Here is a 17,702-nt window from a genome sequence, read left to right as displayed (position 1 = left end):
TGGATTGGGTTGTTCATTTTTTTGCTATTGAGCTGCATGAGCTGCTTGTAAATTTTGGAAATTAATCCTTTGTCAGTTGCTTCATTTGCAAATATTTTCTCCCATTCTGAGGGTTGTCTTTTGGTCTTGTTTATGGTTTCCTTTGCTGTGCAAAAGCTTTGAAGTTTCATCAGGTCCCATTTGTTTATTCTTGTTTTTATTTCCATTTCTCTAGGAGGTGGGTCAAAAAGGATCTTGCTGTGATTTATGTCATAGAGTGTTCTGCCTATGTTTTCCTCTAAGAGTTTGATAGTATCTGGCCTTACATTTAGGTCTTTAATCCATACTGAGCTTATTTTTGTGTATGGTGTTAGGGAGTGATCTAATCTCATACTTTTATATATACCTGTCCAGTTTTCCCAGCACCACTTATTGAAGAGGCTGTCCTTTCTCCACTGTACAAACCTGCCTCCTTTATCAAACATAAGGTGACCATATGTGCGTGGGTTTATCTCTGGGCTTTCTATCCTGTTACATTGATCTATCTTTCTGTTTTTGTGCCAGTACCATACTGGCTTGATTACTGTGGCTTTGTAGTATAGTCTGAAGTCAGGGAGACTGATTCTTCCAGCTCTGTTTTTCTTTCTCAAGATTGCTTTGGCTATTCGGAGTCTTTTGTGTTTCCATACAAATTGTGAAATTTTTTGTTCTAGTTCTGTGAAAAATGCCAGTAGTAGTTTGATAGGGATTGCATTGAATCTGTAGATTGCTTTGGGTAGTAGAGTCATTTTCACAATGTTGATTCTTCCAACCCAAGAACATGGTATACCTCTCCATCTATTTGTATCATCTTTAATTTCTTTCATCAGTGTTTTATAATTTTCTGCATACAGGTCTTTTGTCTCCTTAGGTAGGTTTATTCCTAGATATTTTATTCTTTTTGTTGCAATGGTAAATGGGAGTGTTTTCCTGATTTCACTTTCAGATTTTTCATCATTAGTGTATAGGAATGCCAGAGATTTCTGTGCATTAATTTTGTATCCTGCTACTTTACCAAAATCATTGATTATCTCTAGTAGTTTTCTGGTAGCATCTTTAGGATTCTCTATGTATAGTATCATGTCATCTGCAAACAGTGACAGCTCTACTTCTTCTTTTCTGATTTGGATTCCTTTTGTTTCCTTTTCTTCTCTGATTGCTGTGGCTAAAAATTCCAAAACTATGTTGAATAAGAGTGGTGAGAGTGGGCAACCTTGTCTTGTTCCTGATCTTAGTGGAAATGGTTTCAGTTTTTCACCATTGAGGACGATATTGGCTGTGGGTTTGTCATATATGGCCTTTATTACGTTGAGGAAAGTTCCCTCTATGCCTACTTTCTGCAGGGTTTTTATCATAAATGGGTGTTGAATTTTGTCGAAAGCTTTTTCTGCATCTATTGAGATGATCATATGGTTTTTCTCCTTCAATTTGTTAATATGGTGTATCACATTGACTGATTTGCATATATTGAAGAATCCTTGCATTCCTGGAATAAACCCCACTTGATCATAGTGTATGATCCTTTTAATGTGCTTTTGGATTCTGTTTGCTAGTATTTTGTTGAGGATTTTTGCATCTATGTTCATCAGTGATATTGGCCTGTAGTTTTCTTTCTTTGTGACATCCTTGTCTGGTTTTGGTATCAGAGTGATGGTGGCCTCGTAGAATGAGTTTTGGAGTGTTCCTCCCTCTGCTATATTTTGGAAGAGTTTGAGAAGGATAGGTGTTAGCTCTTCTCTAAATGTTTCATAGAATTCTGTGAAGCCATCTGGTTCTGGGCTTTAGTTTGTTGGAAAAATTTTAATCACAGTTTCAATTTCAGTGCCTGTGATTGGTCTGTTCATATTTTCTATTTCTTCCTGATTCAGTCTTGGCAGGTTGTGCATTTCTAAGAATTTGTCCGTTTCTTCCAGGTTGTCCATTTTATTGGCTTGTAGTAATCTCTCATGATCTTTTGTATTTCTGCAGTGTTAGTTGTTACTTCTCTTTTTTCATTTCTAATTCTATTGATTTGAGTCTTCTCCGTTTTTTTCTTGATGAGTCTGGCTAATGGTTTATCAATTTTGTTTATCTTCTCAAAGAACCAGCTTTTAGTTTTATTGATCTTTGCTATCGTTTCCTTCATTTCTTTTTCATTTATTTCTGATCTGATTTTTATGATTTCTTTCCTTCTGCTAACTTTGGGGGTTTTTTGTTCTTCTTTCTCTAATTGCTTTAGGTGCAAGGTTAGGTTGTTCATTCGAGATGTTTCCTGCTTCTTAAGGTAGGATTGTATTGCTATAAACTTCCCTCTTAGAACTGCTTTTGCTGCATCCCATAGGTTTTGGGTCATCGTGTCTCCATTGTCATTTGTTTCTAGGTATTTTTTGATTTTCTCTTTGATTTCTTCAGTGATCACTTCGTTATTAAGTAGTGTATTGTTTAGCCTCCATGGGTTTGTATTTTTTACAGATCTTTTCCTGTAATTGATATCTAGTCTCATAGCGTTGTGGTCAGAAAAGATACTTGATATGATTTCAATTTTCTTAAATTTACCAAGGCTTGATTTGTGACCCAAGATATGATCTAACCTGGAGAATGTTCCATGAGCACTTGAGAAAAACGTGTATTCTGTTGTTTTTGGATGGAATGTCCTATAAATATCAATTAAGTCCATCTTATTTAATGTATCATTTAAAACTTGTGTTTCCTTATTTATTTTCATTTCGGATTATCTGTCCATGGGTGAAAGTGGGGTGTTAAAGTATGCTACTATGAATGTGTTACTGTCGATTTCCCCTTTTATGGCTGTTAGTATTTGCCTTATGTATTGAGGTGCACCTATGTTGGGTGCATAAATATTTACAATTGTTATATCTTCTTCTTGGATCGATCCCTTGATTATTATGTAGTGTCCTTCTTTATCTCTTCTAATAGTCTTTATTTTAAAGTCTATTTTGCCTGTTATGAGAATTGCTACTCCAGCTTTCTTTTGATTTCCATTTGCATGGAATTTCTTTTTCCAACCCCTTACTTTCAGTCTGTATGTGTCTCTATGTCTGAAGTGGATCTCTTGTACACAGCATATATATGGGTGTTGTTTTTGTATCCATTCAGCCAATTTGTGTCTTTTGGTGGGAGCATTTAGTCCATTTACATTTAAAGTAATTAACAATATGTATGTTACTATTTCCATTTTCTTAATTGTTTTGGGTTCGTTATTGTAGGTCTTTTCCTTCTCTTGTGTTTCTTGCCTAGAGAAGTTCCTTTAACATTTGTTGTAAAGCTGGTTTGGTGGTGCTGAACTCTCTCAGTTTTTGCTTGTCTGTAAAGGTTTTAATTTCTCCATCAAATCTGAATGAGATCCTTGCTGGGTAGAGTAATCTTCGTTGCAGGTTTTTCTCCTTCATCACTTTAAATATGTCCTGCCAGGCCTTTCTGGCTTGCAGAGTTTCTGCTGAAAGATCAGCTGTTAACCTTATGGTGATTCCCTTGTGTGTTATTTGTTGTTTTTCCCTTGCTCCTTTAATATGTTTTCTTTGTATTTAATTTTTGACAGTTTGATTAATATGTGTCTTGGCGTATTTCTCCTTGGATTTATCCTGTATGGGACTCTCTGTGCTTCCTGGACTTGATTAACTATTTCCTTTCCCATATTAGGGAAGTTTTCAAGTATAATCTCTTCAAATATTTTCTCAGTCCCTTTCTTTTTCTCTTCTTCTTCTGGAACCCCTATAATTCGAATGTTGGTGCGTTTAATGTTGTCCCAGAGGTCTCTGAGACTGTCCTCAGTTCTTTTCATTCTTTTTTCTTTATTCTGCTCTGCAGTAGTTATTTCCACTATTTTATTTTCCAGGTCACTTGTCCATTCTTCTGCCTCAGTTATTCTGCTATTGATCCCTTCTAGAGTATTTTTAATTTCATTTATTGTGTTGTTCATCGTTGCTTGTTTCATCTTTAGTTCTTCTAGGTCCTTGTTAAATGTTTCTTGCATTTTCTCTATTCTATTTCCAAGATTTTGGGTCATCTTCACTATCATTATTCTGAATTCTTTTTCAGGTCGACTGCGTATTCCTCTTCATTTGTTAGGTCTGTTGGGTTTTTATCTTGCTCCTTCATCTGCGGTGTTTTTCTGTCTTCTCATTTTGCTTATCTTACTGTGTTTGGGGTCTCCTTTTTGCAGGCTGCAGGTTCGTAGTTCCCGTTGTTTTTGGTGTCTGTCCCCAGTGGCTAAGGTTGGTTCAGTGGGTTGTGTAGGCTTCCTGGTGGAGGGGACTAGTGCCTATGTTCTGGTGGATGAGGCTGGATCTTGTCTTTCTGGTGGGCAGGTCCACGTCTGGTGGTGTGTTTTGGGGTGTCTGTAGACTTATTATGATTTTAGGCAGCCTCTCTGCTAATGGGTGGGGTTGTGTTCCTGTCTTGCTAGTTGTTTGGCATAGGGTGTCCAGCACTGTAGCTTGCTGGTCGTTGAGTGAAGCTGGGTGCTGGTGTTGAGATGGAGATCTCTGGGAGATTTTCGCCATTTGATATTATGTGGAGCTGGGAGGTCTCTTGTGGACCAGTGTCCTGGAGTTGGCTCTCCCACCTCAGAGGCACAGCACTGACTCCTGGCTGCAGCACCAAGAGCCTTTCATCCACACGGCTCAGAAGAAAGAAAGAAAGAGAGAGAGAGAGAGAGAGAGGAAGGAAGGAAGGAAGGAAAAAATAAAATAAAGTAAGATGAAATAAAATAAAATTAAAATAAAAAATAGTTATTAAGAAAAAATAATTTTTAAGAAAAAAACAAAACAAACAAAAAAATGGACGGATAGAACCCTAGGACAAATGGTGGAAGCAAAGCTATACAGACAAAATCTCACACAGAAGCATACACATACACACTCACAAAAAGAGGAAAAGGGGAAAAAATCATAAATCTTGCTCTCAAAGTCCACCTCCACAATTTGGGATGATTCGTTGTCTATTCATGTATTCCACAGATGCAGGGTACATCAAGTTGATTGTGGAGCTTTAATCCGCTGCTCCTGAGGCTGCTGGGAGAGATTTCCCTTTCTCTTCTTTGTTCGCACAGCTCCTAGGGCTCAGCTTTGGATTCGGCCCCGCCTCTGCGTGTAGGTCGCTGGAGGGCGTCTGTTCTTCGCTCAGACAGGACGGGGTTAAGGGAGCAGCTGCTTTGGGGGCTCTGGCTCACTCAGGCTAGGGGGAGGGAGAGGTACGGAGTGCAGGGTGAGCCTGCGGCCGCAGAGGCCAACATGACGTTGCACCAGCCTGAGGCGCGCCATGCGTTCTCCCGGGGAAGTTGTCCCTGGATCCCGGGACCCTGGCAGTGGCGGGCTGCACAGGCTCCCCGGAAGGGAGGTGTGGATAGTGACCTGTGCTCGCACACAGGCTTCTTGGTGGCGGCAGCAGCAGCTTAGCGTCTGGGGTCCGCGCTGTTAGCCGTGGCTCGCACCCGTCTCTGGAACTCCTTTAAGCAGCGCTCTTAATCCCGTCTCCTCGCGCACCAGGAAACAAAGAGGGAAGAAAAAGTCTCTTGCCTCTTCGGCAGGTCCAGACTTTCCTCCGGACTCCCTCCTGGCTAGCCGTGGAGCACTAGCTCCCTTCAGGCTGTGTTCACGCCGCCAACCCTAGTCCTCTCCCTGCGCTCCGACCGAAGCCCGAGCCTCAGCTCCCAGCCCAGCCCGCCCCGGCGGGTGAGCAGACAAGCCTTTTGGGCTGGTGAGTCCCAGTCGGCACCAATCCTCTGTGCGGGAATCTCCCCGCTTTGCCCTCCGCACCCCTGTTGCTGTGCTCTCCTCCGCGGCTTCAAAGCTCCCCCCTCCGCCACCCGCAGTCTCCGCCGGCGAAGGGGCTTCCTAGTGTGTGGAAACCTTTCCTCCTTCACAGCTCCCTCCCACTGGTGTAGGTCCCATCCCTATCCTTTCGTCTCTGTTTATTCTTTTTTCTTTTGCCCTACCCAGGTACGTGGGGACTTTCTTGCCTTTTGAGAGGTCTGAGGTCTTCTGCCAGCGTTCAGTAGGTGTTCTGTAGGAGTTGTGCCACATGTAGATGTATTTCTGGTATATCTGTGGGGAGGAAGGTGATCTCCGCATCTTACTCTTCCACCATCTTCCCCTCATCTCTGCATGTCTATTTTCTGTCCATTTTCATTTGTACCAACAAGGATGCGAATCTCAATACCTCTCGAGGCCCCCATTAATCTAATCACACACAAAAGCATTAGTCAGTTAGTCTTTACCGAAGATTTCATGAAGATGGGAAAGTGGAGGGGTTTACAGCATACACCGAACACAAACAAATTTGTTTAAAGCCCCATTCAACACTTCTGTTCTCTAAGGGCCATATTGTCAGTAGCGTCCTCTTCCTGCACAAAGACTTTGCCCTCAGTGAGTCCTCTTTCTTTATCACCATCCTCCAATGACCAAGCAGACTCCTCTCCTTGTCATAAGCCCAGAATTTAAGCAACCCTCTTGAGTTACTTGAGTATGCCCACAGGGGTCTCACCCTTCTCCCCAGACAGCTCATCAAAATATTTCTTCCAAACAAATAACAGTGATAAAGTAACACAGGTGAATGAAGTTTTCTCCATCTCTCTATACACACACCATCTTATTTAATTCTCACAGTATCCTTGTAAGGTGGTATTTTTGTACCTGTTTTATAGATGAGGAAACCAAAACTCAGAGAGGTTAGGGAACTACCCCAGTGTATAAGCCCTACCTTGTACATTTGTTGTGAAGATGAAATAGGATGACATATAATTCAGTGCTTGCCCCAGTGCAAGTCACAGAGATGGTAATGGTGCATCCACAAGCAGCAGTAGTAACAGCAGAAGCCGTAATAGCAGCAACATCCTTGTCCTATCTAGCTTCCATCACTAGCATAATGAATGTCAGTGACAGGGCCAGCTACATAGTTTGCAGGATCCAAAATGTGGGGCCTGGCCAGGGGTGGGGAAGTCAATTTCCCCTTCCCACAGACCCATAACCCCAACCTATGGCAGATGAGAGACTCCCTCCCCTGCCCCGCCAAGGCATACCTATCTCGAGGCCAGGATGTGCTTGGTCTTTGGGTTGGAGGAGGTGAGAGGCCCCTGCTGAGTCACTCACCGTGTTGCCCACCAAACACACTAAGAGTTGCTGCTTGGGGCAGGAATGGCCGTTGGCTTGCTTACCAACGGCCACAGGGTGGATGACCCCCACACCAAGACCACCCACCAGCACCAGGGGAGGAAGGAGAGTAAGGGCAGAGTGGAAGCCAGCCCCTGCCCCACCCTTCTCAATGCCACCTGATTGCTACCCCAGGCAAAGGGCAGCAGCATTTGCAGGGTGATCCAGGGAGGGGCCAGGGGTACCGGGGCAGGACCCTGGGCGGCAGGAGGTAGGGAACAGACAGCTAAAAACTCATCCTAGGAAGGCAGTATCACATGTGCGCTGAGGTTCTAAGCCCCAGCAGATGCTCCATAGTCCCATCAGACTTCATTTACAAACACCAATTTGAAGTTAAAATTATTTAGAATTGCAAGACTGCAGAGCATTAAACCAATCTCTGGGCTCTTCTGAGAACTAGGCCCTATGGGACAGCACTAATCACATGCCCGTGAAGCCAGCCCTGATCACAGTGGACCCAGAGAGTCATTTCTGCCCTAGGGGTACGAGGGCTCACCTCCCCTCAGTGCAGAAGGTTTACAGACCTAGCAGCTTAAATGGATTTTTGCAGTCCGGCACTACAGACCCCACTTAAGTGTTCATTAGACAGGGGGTGAGCGCAAGTTCCAGGAGGGACTTTCTGCCCCTCCTCACCGCCACCCACACCTGGTCAGAAACTCCTGGGAGCTTACGTTCCTTTTATGCTGGGTTCTTTCCTCCAGAGCCAGTGAGGGTGACAGCAGCGCCACCACCAAGTGTTAGGCTGGGCACTGCTCTGCAAGTGAGGGGATGTTTGAGAGCAAAGCTGGTGTCAGTCACTGTTCTGACATAGCCCCCTTCATAGCACCTTGCCTAATGCAGTAGCTGCAGGGTCATGGGAAAATACATGAGGCTTGGAGTTAGGAATTTTGAATTCCAGCCATGGTTCTGCTGCTTACTAGCTGTGTGCCCTTGAGCAAATCGATGAACCTCTCAGGGACTCAGTTTCATTATCTATGAAACAGGAACAGTATTAGCCGTACTAACCTCTGGGTTGCTGTTTAGAGGATTAATTGAGATAGTGTGTGAATATATTTTTTCAGCTAGAAAATACCTTATAACTGATCATTTTTTAAGGAGACAGCATGGCATAAAGAAGAAATCATGGGTCTCAGAGCCATACACCCCGTATTTAATTCCAGTGCTGTTAGATCTTGGAAAAATTACTTAACCTCTCGGAGCCTCCATAATTTCTTCATCCAGAAAAAACACGGTAATAGAATAATAGTAACAACCCTCCAGGGTTGTTGAGGTAATGCATATAAAGTCCTAGTACATAGTAGGTACATAAGAAATATGTTTCTTCCCTTCCTGTCTCTTTCCCATTCCCAGAAACATCTTCCACAGGTATGCACTTCTCTTTAGCTCCAGAACCTCAAAGTCAGGCTCCGCTCCCCTGTGGCTCAGGCAAACTCTGCTGCATCCTCATGCTGAGTTCTCTGGCTCCTCTCCTCTTCCTCCCAAGGTGCTGGCAGGAAGAGAGAAGGGAGAACCTGATCTTGAGTGTTAAACGTGTTATTCTGACCTGCACCCATGTGACACAAGTCTATGCAAAAATTTTTCTGGATGATTTCTTAATTAACACTGATTCAGATTCTGTTAAAATTTTTAAAAATTTATAGAGCTGTCCCATGCCCTTGGAAGTATTGACCCCACTGGTTTATAGTACCTCTTTAGGTAACTAGCAGAACCTTCATCTTTCCCCACACAAACTTGTTCCTTCCCTGTTTTTTCGCCATATGTCTAATATCCAGAAGTCATCTTGGACTCCATCTTCTCTCTTGCCCTCACCCTCCATTCAGCCACCAGGTCATTGAGAAGCTACGTCTTTGTATCTCCAGATCCATCCCTATCTCCTTTATCCCCACCCCCTCCCCCAGCCCTTACCTCAGCCCCATATCATTTCTCACCTGGATTTCTGAAGTGGCTTCCAAAATCATTTTATATCAGATTGTTTTGAGAATTAAATGAGATAATAAATTTTACATTTGTTAGCATAACATAGCACAAGGCCCCTGCCCCCCAGTAGGTACAAAATAAATGGCAACTATACAAAAGTTTCAGAAAAGAAGTTCTCCCTTAGTTTAAGAAAACTTTTGTAGGAGTAAAAGCCCCAACAATGGGATAGGTTTCTTCAGTTGATAATGAGCTACCTGTCACTGGAAGAGTCCAAGTCTTGTTTGAGTAACTCTTTCACTAGACGTTATAGAGAAGAGTCAAACATCAGATGGGAAGTTGAGATAAACTGTGTTTAAGTTCCCTTCCAAGGAAGTCAGGACACTTTCAATTACAAGTTCCAGAAACCCAACTCAAAATAAGGAATTTATTGGCTCACGAAAGAGATAAAGTCCAGAGGTTTCAGGCAAGACTGGATCCAGAGCCTCGAATGCTTTCACTGGAATCCTTCAGTCTCTCACTCCATACTTCCACTCTGCTCCCTCTGCACTGGCTGCACTCTCGGGCAGACCTTCCCCACAGGAAGGATGCTGGCAGCTCCAGACATTAAGTTCAGCACCCTAGCAATGCCTGTGTCATCAGCTCAGAAATGTCAGTGAAAAGAGTTCCCCTCTTTCCCAGTGTTTCCTGTACAGTTCTGGTCCTGACCCTCCCTGAACGAACTACTGTGGCTGAGTGATGGAACCCGTTGTTAGGCCAGTGGATCACAGGTCCTCTCCATGGTCAGATCTTTTAGGGCTTTCTAGAATTTCATGGCTCAGGACTGGAGAGGTGGGTTCCCGGTGAAAAATCAGACTGTTGGTAACAAAAGTAGAGGGACTGGGTATTAAGCAGGAAAAAACAGTGAATATCAACCATACCTTCCTATCCTAAGATTCAGTTATTCCAACCCAAAATTATTATTTTAATATAATTAATGTTAATATAATTGTTATATTAATATAATCCATATAATGATATAATTAATCTTTAAATAAACTAGTATTAAAATAATGATTTTAATATGTATTATGTAATTCTTTCTCCCTTTGTCCCTCTAGTATATTTCAGTACTCCTAAGGTACATTACTACAGAATTAGCATAATGACATACCTAATCACCAAATGATAGGCTGTCTTGTCCTCCACAAAATCCTGTGGGGGGAAGAAACTTTATTATGAGGCTACTGTACAAAAAGTTACTGTCCACTCTCAGGTGCGTGGGCGCTTCTTCACCTACACAGCTGATGAGCACACCAGAAGGTGCTATGGGAATGAGCTTTGTTATTTAGTTCAATTGAGAAGTTGGAGTAGCCTCTTGATTCTGAAGGCTTATGAATTAATACTAGAGTGAACTTAATTCTTTGGTTAAATAATTATTGTGCTCCAGGTATTATGGTAGATTTTTTTACATGGGTGCACCCATTTAATCCTTAAACAACATCCTTAAAGAACAATTATCCCTATTTTACAGATGCAGGAACTGAGGTGCACCAAGGTTAGCAACTTGCTTAGAGCCTACAACTAGCAAATTATAGCGCCAGACTTGAAGTCAGGTAGGAGCCCACAGCCTTCTTCTGTACATTATACTACCTCCTTAAGGTCTCCAATTACAAGTCTCCACTATGCTGTAAACCATATTTTTCTGAACAAAAAATCAGATCTCATGGTCTGACTCATTTAAAGGGAGCTGTCCTGGGAAAGCTGGAATGTACAGCCACTTAGTGAAAGAGACACCCAGATCAGATTACTGCAGCATTGTCTTCTCATAGCTAACTTGGAAAGTTGCTGCCAGTGTTGTACACAGCTGTTTGGTTGGCTAAAGGTGTTGTTAGAAGGATGAGGTACTCAACACCTGTGCTGTGCGGCTGAGACAGATTCTCAGGGGCTGCTTGTAAGCAAAGTCTGCAAGCGAATGTCTTAGCTATGGCTCAGTGGAGCTGTACGTGGCTCAGGCCTTGAATGTAGTTAGCATCCAAAAGAAGCCCCTAGGTCTAATTCAGAAGACTGGGGCAGAACATTCCTGGCAGATGGGCTTCAGTGTTTACATTCATTCCCCCTGGATTCCAAGCCTGCTTGCCTTCAGGAAAAAGTGTAAAAGTCTCCTCTGCTCTGGGTTGTTAGCTGGGTAGTTAGATCTGTAAACATGCCCATGGTTAATAGGTAGTCTATAAGTTGTTTTAAATTTACTATCCAAATAAAGGAATTTTTCCACAGCAAAAGTATGATCATGCAATAAAAATAATAAAATCTATGAGCATCGGAAGTCGGCCTATGCCTTACGTGTCTCATTAAGGACAAGCGAGCGCTGAGTATAAGGGAGAGCCACGTTGCTTCTACAGTGGACACACACCGCCAACAGCTACGCATGCCCAAACACCACTCAGAGCCTTCCCTAACGCTTACCTCTTGTGGAACTCCTTGATTTTGTCGCTTTGCCGTTACACAGACTCTCTCTGACTCACGTGCCATGCCCTCTGTCTATACATACCAATTTTTTTTTTTTTTTTACAAAATTTAAAGTCCCACTTTCCACATATTAGAAGGTAAAATTCCACAATATCATGATTATAAATCCATATTCATAGTGCTCCTATCTCTACAATAGCTTAGTTCTGAAATATCTTTCTGTTAGAAACTTGTTCACGCGGTTAAAAAGATTTATTTGGGAGTGAGGTTTCCTGAAACTTTTCTATCCTAGCCAGCGGGCCATGTATCATCACACGGTGTAAAATGGAAAATGTGGGCTGTCCAGAGTTCTGACCTCAAACCGTCTCTTTCGTAATTATACACGTGGTTCTAGTTGATGACAGTTCCACTCCCAGGCCCTCCAACTACCAGGAACTAGCTGATAGCAAATCATAGTTCTTGCCCTCACCTCTCTCCTCAGCTCCAGATTTATGTTCTGTCTGCTTTCTGCATGTGTCTATTTGGAAAGCAACTAAAATTCAATGTCTCAAACTTTCTTTCAAGTGTTCAGTAAATATTCGCCTAATGCCTATCTGGGGTCAAGAGCTGAACATAAATTATCGCATAAGCAAGGTCCTTGATCACATGCAGTCTTATGAGAATATCCATAACTAAACAAATAATTACCAAAAAAAAAGATAAATGCTATATTAGAAGAAGCAAAGTTACTATGAGAAAAAAAGAATTTTGTCTAGGCCAGTGCAGGACAAGGGATGTATTCAAATTTTCCTGGGGTAAGTTACATGTTAGTTGAAATCCATAAGGATTTCCAAAAGGAGTTACCCAGAGAAAGAGTTCCACAAAATTAGAGTCCATCTCTACTTTATCTTCCTATCCCTGAGCACCCAGCTCAGTGTTGGAGATCATAGGCATTCAGTGAATCTTGGCATAATGAGAAGTATTTTTATCTCACTACCATTTTAAAAAATCACTAGTATGGTATAAAGGATCACAGGAGAGCTCTCTCTAGCAAATACACACACAAATACACAATTTAAAACATGTTCATTGGTAAGATTGATTCTAAGTTACCAGAGCTTTAATAAAAAGTCAAAAGGTTCTCAGTCTCTCTCTCCTCTTCATCACCTTTTAATCCTATTTACATCTGAGACAGCCTTCCTGGACTTGGTTTACTGAGCTGAGGTATTTCCAGCTTTAAGTTTTGTACGCTTGGAATCATAACTCTGAAGGATAGAGGCAGCGTCTATTTAAGTAGGTTTGTACCATGCCTGCTTTTTTCATGGTATTTTTAAGGTATTTTTCCCTTTGCTTAAAAATGTTCAAAACAATATAAGGGTAAGGAATTAAGAGGTACAAACAATCAGGTATAAAATAAGCTACAAGGATATATTGTACAATCTGGGGAATATAGCCAATATAATAGCTACAAATAACCTTTATAACCTTTAAAAATTGTGACTCACTGTATTGTACACCTGTAACTTACGTAATATTGTAAATCACTGTACTTCAATAAAAAATAAAATTAAAAAATGCTCAAAACAAACTAAAACCTGTAAAATATAATAATGTAGAATACTAAGATAAGCTAACATTGAGACAAGAAAGATCTTTTGCTTTAATATTCTTAAATATAAGAATATTTCTTCCTCCAGGAATCTCAAAGCAGTTCTGTTAAGTATATAATTCTAGTTGGCTTAAGACCAACAGTCAGAGATGAATCTATTACATCATGGAATCCCATGATTGAAGATCAGTTTTCTTCATAGTTTCAGGTGCTAAATCTATATAGGTCAATCAAAAAAGGAATGCCTGCCTTTTTGTTCATTGTCTTCCTAACCCAAGAAACCGTCCTCATACTAGATTTGCATGATTCCTCCACATAGCTCCGGATGGAATGATCAACCCTGTTGGCCTTTTCCCTTGTTTTTCTGGAAATTTTACTCAAACATTAAATCCCTTCCTGGTTGGGATTACTAACATTGAAGGTAATAGGTATCTATCCCTATTCTATCTCAGAATTCTAAGACATTTTTATCAGAGTGCATATCCCAATGCTGTGAATGTGAGAGGTGTTGAATAAATGTTTTTAAACAAAAACATTTTAGCTAACATTTTTGGAGTGCTTTTTATGTGCCAGATACTATAGTTAATTCTTTACAACATGTATAAGTGAGGGTTCAATCAGAGAAGCAGAACCAGTGGGAGGTGTATACTAAGAGATTTATTGCAAGGACTTGACCCATGTGATTGTGAGGACTGGCTAGGCAAGTCTGAAATCTGTAGGGCAGGCTCTCAGGAAGGGCAGGCTTAAACTCTTTGGCAGGGGCTGAAACTGCCGTTCACAGATGGAGTTTCCTTTTCTTTGGGGAAATCTCAGTTCTGCTCTTAAGGCCTTTCAACTGATTGAACCTGATTATCCAGGATAACCTCCCTTAGATAAAGTCAACTGATTACGGACTTTACTTACATCTACACAATACCTTTACAGCAACACCGAGATTAGTGTTTGATTAAGTAACTGGGGACTATAACCTAGCCAAATTGGCACATCAGAAAGACCACCCTACACGGGTAATCTCACTTCCTCCTGACCACAACTCTGTGAAGTCATTTCCTTTATTATCATATTCATTTTGCAAAGTGGAGAAGTGAAGCTGGAAAAAGTTAAGTAACTTACTCAAGATCACAAAACTACCAAGTGGAATAGCCATTACTTGAACCCACTGTCCTGTTTCCAAAGCCGGGAGCTTAACTATTTGCATAGTACTACCTCCAAACCAATGAATAAATCATTTATAATTCTATTCCTCTAAATCTGTACAGAGGACTCAAATCAGTGTTTTATGTATCTGTTTGAAATGCTACCACCATCTTTAGACTTTCTGAGACTAGACTATTCAACATGGCCTTCTGGATAATTTTTTAAACGCAAATTGGAGAATCCCAAATGTTAGTCCTTTCTGATATAAAATTGCTACTCTTAAATAAGAAGTTTATGTCAGAAGGGTTGCAATCCTGATGACCTGTAATGGAATGAATGCTTTACATTTCGCTGGAGCTATAGGGAGTTTGGGCATTTGCACTATAAGAGTCTTTTCTAAATTGTCTCATTTTTCAAGAAACAATGTATTACTTAATATAACCAGAGTACTAAAGATCAGTAGATACCCTCCAAGTAAAAGAACACAAGATTATATATCATTTGTATTTTAAATAACATAAATTGGAACTTGACTGATTTTTAGCAAAAAATAACTGAAGGAAAAAATAATTCTGACATTGAATATCCTGGAGAACCATAGTATCATGGTTAAGTGTCTGAACAAATGGCAAAAATTCATGGTTTTGCTCTGCTTCTAGTTAGGTTAGGTCATTGGGCAAGTGAATTAACCATTCTAAGTATCAATTTCCTTTTCTACAATATGAGAGAGTTTTAGAAGGTGATCTCTTACACCCTGTATGCTATCCTAGAACATAAAAATGTCTAAAATTTCAGCTATAAGTAGGCCAGAGAGTAAAAAGTCATTCTTCTGTGAATTATGCAATGTTTTGACTCCAACCAGTAGGAGATTATACTGAAAAGAACTTTATATTTTAATATGCATACCTGGAGGTCATCACCAAATTTCATTATTGCCATGCTGAAGTTAACTTCCAGGACTACAGTGTTTCATATGTGAGCTGATTATGCTGCATGGAGCATAATGTCCAGCCGCTCTGGACAGCAGCTTTCCCTCCCAGTTCCCTCAAGAAGAGTTTTCATTAGTCAGGCACAAATGCTGACAGGGAATTAGATTTCCATCATTCTCTAAAGGTGTTTCAGACACAAAATGGCCTACAGCCCCAAATTATTCTATAGTACAGAGGCTTCGACACAATACAAAAATGCTAGCATAACTCCTTTCTAAAGAGCCTGCAGTTCATCCCTAATAAATGACATCTCTGATAGCCCAATATTGTTACCAGAGAACAATATCGAAAGAGAATGATGCTTTCTTTGGGAAGGCATTCTTTGGTTATTGGGAAATGTCATTCTTTGGTTATTTCCAAGATTGGGAAACTAAGAAAACACCTATTCCACCTCAAGTCACATGTGTTTCAGTTGCAGAGTGAGAAATAGAACTGAATGGCCTGACTTCCCAACCCATCAGAAGTTTGCTGATCTCAGAAAACAGACATCCGAACATGCCCCAGGCAAGAAGGCAGGTCATGTTCAGTCAGGAGTACACCAGTCAAGAAGGCAGCTCATGCCCAACCTGTTTCGCTTTCTATAGGTGTAAGACAGAAAATCAAAAAGCTTTATGAACCCCTTATGGAAATGAGAAATAGTTTCCCTATGGCTAAGGGCTCACACTCTGGAGGTTGACAGGCATGAGTTTATATCCTAGCCCCATCCTTTGCTAGCGGGGTGGCTTCAGATACTGTTGCCCTGAACTTCACCAAAGCAGACAATGACATGACAGTAGACAAAACGGTGGACATTCAGTATTTCTTGCTTAAGAAAGTGGATGTTGTCCCATAACTGATAGTTGCACATCTCTCTAAACCTTTTTTTATCTGTAAAGCGAGAATAATACTAAAACCTACCTCATAGGGCTGTGAGAATTAAATGAGATAATTCACAGATTTCTGGCAAATAAGTGCTCAGTAAACGTTACCTATTATTTTAAAAATCGATTAACATTTCTATTTCAGTGTCTGATGTTTTGCAGTTGATCAAAATCGTTGTTCTTTGGTTTTGAGACAATAAACGCGTATTCAAAAAGTTTAGAAAGAAAATGTGCCCAGAACAACAGGTTGATTCTAAGAACCGTTTGGAGTTCATCATGTCATACATTTCCTTAAGTACTTTTATGTAAAGTTTCTTCATTGCAACCTATTTTTCACAAACTGTTTGGGTGCTGTTACCTTGTGTTCAAACGTTGGTTATCCTCTGTGGGAATCTGTGGTTCGTATCCCAGATTAAGTGGGCAGCTCACGCTTTTGGATGGAACGCTGAAACAACGAGGAACTGAAGTGTGTGGGTTGCCAGATATGTTTATTTGTATGTTATGGTATTAAGCAGTCTGTAAGCCACATACTATTTTTATTTATTTATGGCAAGGAAACACTATTGGCATTAAAAACATATATCCAGGAGGGGTTTCCCTGGTGGCGCAGTGGTTGAGAGTCCGCCTGCCGATGGACACGGGTTCGTGCCCCGGTCCAGGAAGATCCCACATGCCGCGGAGCGGCTGGGCCCGTGAGCCACGGCCGCTGAGCCTGCGCGTCCGGAGCCTGTGCTCCGCAACGGGGGAGGCCACAACATTGAGAGGCCCGCGTACCGAAAAAAAAAAAAAGGAGAAAGGCCTTGTCATTTAAGGTCAGATGTATTACACTTCATTTAATTGGCATAATTTTGAAGAGAAACCTTTGCCCAAGTTAGTTTCTACAACTGTTGGTAGCAGTACAATGATAACTTCTGTGGGAACTGGGGGTGGGGGGAGAGGTGTTTGAATCGTATCAAAATCTTACTCAGAATCTTAACCGCGACCCTCCAAGTCTGCTGGGGGCCGATCACTGCCCTCAGAGAACAGCTGGAACGCTAGTGGCTCCGGGTGGTGCCACCACCAGTCACCCAAGTTGAGGAATGCTGTGGCTTCTCCTGCGTCGTGAACTCGAAGCAGCTTGGTTAGTGGGAGGAAACTCGAGGTGGCCTCGGGGACAGAGCAGAACCTGCCTTCTCCCCATCTTCCTCTTCCTGTGCCCAGCGGCGGCCACGGCGGCAGTGGCGGCAGCCGCCACTGCCGCTGCCGCCGCCGAGCTGGTCACCTGGGCGCCGGCGGAGCTGCCTGGCTGCTGCCTTGGCGGCGGCCTCTCGAAGGGCGAGGAGGGGGCGGCGAAGAGCGAGATATCCATAGTAACACAGGATGCGCCGGGCGCCGAGCGGGACCTAGTGCGGGAGGAGGAAGCCCCCGCGCGCCGGCAGCCCGCGGCGCTAGGCGCCCTGCAGCCCCCGCGCGCCGTGCCCGAGCCCGCGTCGCTCTCGCACTTCGGGTCCGACTGACTGGTAAGCCCTCCCGGGAACTAAGCCAACGCCTCCCACCCGCCCCGGCCACCCACCCCCGGGAGGCAACCGCAGAACAATAGAGAGCGCAGCCGGCCGCCCTG

General features: G+C 42.2%; 1 protein-coding gene across 22 annotated transcripts in view; it reads left to right on the top strand.

The window, feature by feature from the left end:
• ANKS1B (ankyrin repeat and sterile alpha motif domain containing 1B) overlaps positions 1-17,702 on the top strand; it is a 1,179,755-nt gene that overhangs the window by 996,118 nt on the left and 165,935 nt on the right. The window lies entirely within an intron of this gene.

Source organism: Aethalodelphis obliquidens, unplaced genomic scaffold (genome assembly GCF_003676395.1).
Source record: "Aethalodelphis obliquidens isolate GAN/ISIS:26980383/991018 unplaced genomic scaffold, ASM367639v1 scaffold8, whole genome shotgun sequence".
NCBI classification, from domain to species: Eukaryota; Metazoa; Chordata; class Mammalia; order Artiodactyla; family Delphinidae; genus Aethalodelphis; species Aethalodelphis obliquidens.
This window is presented reverse-complemented; position numbering and strand designations above follow the sequence as displayed.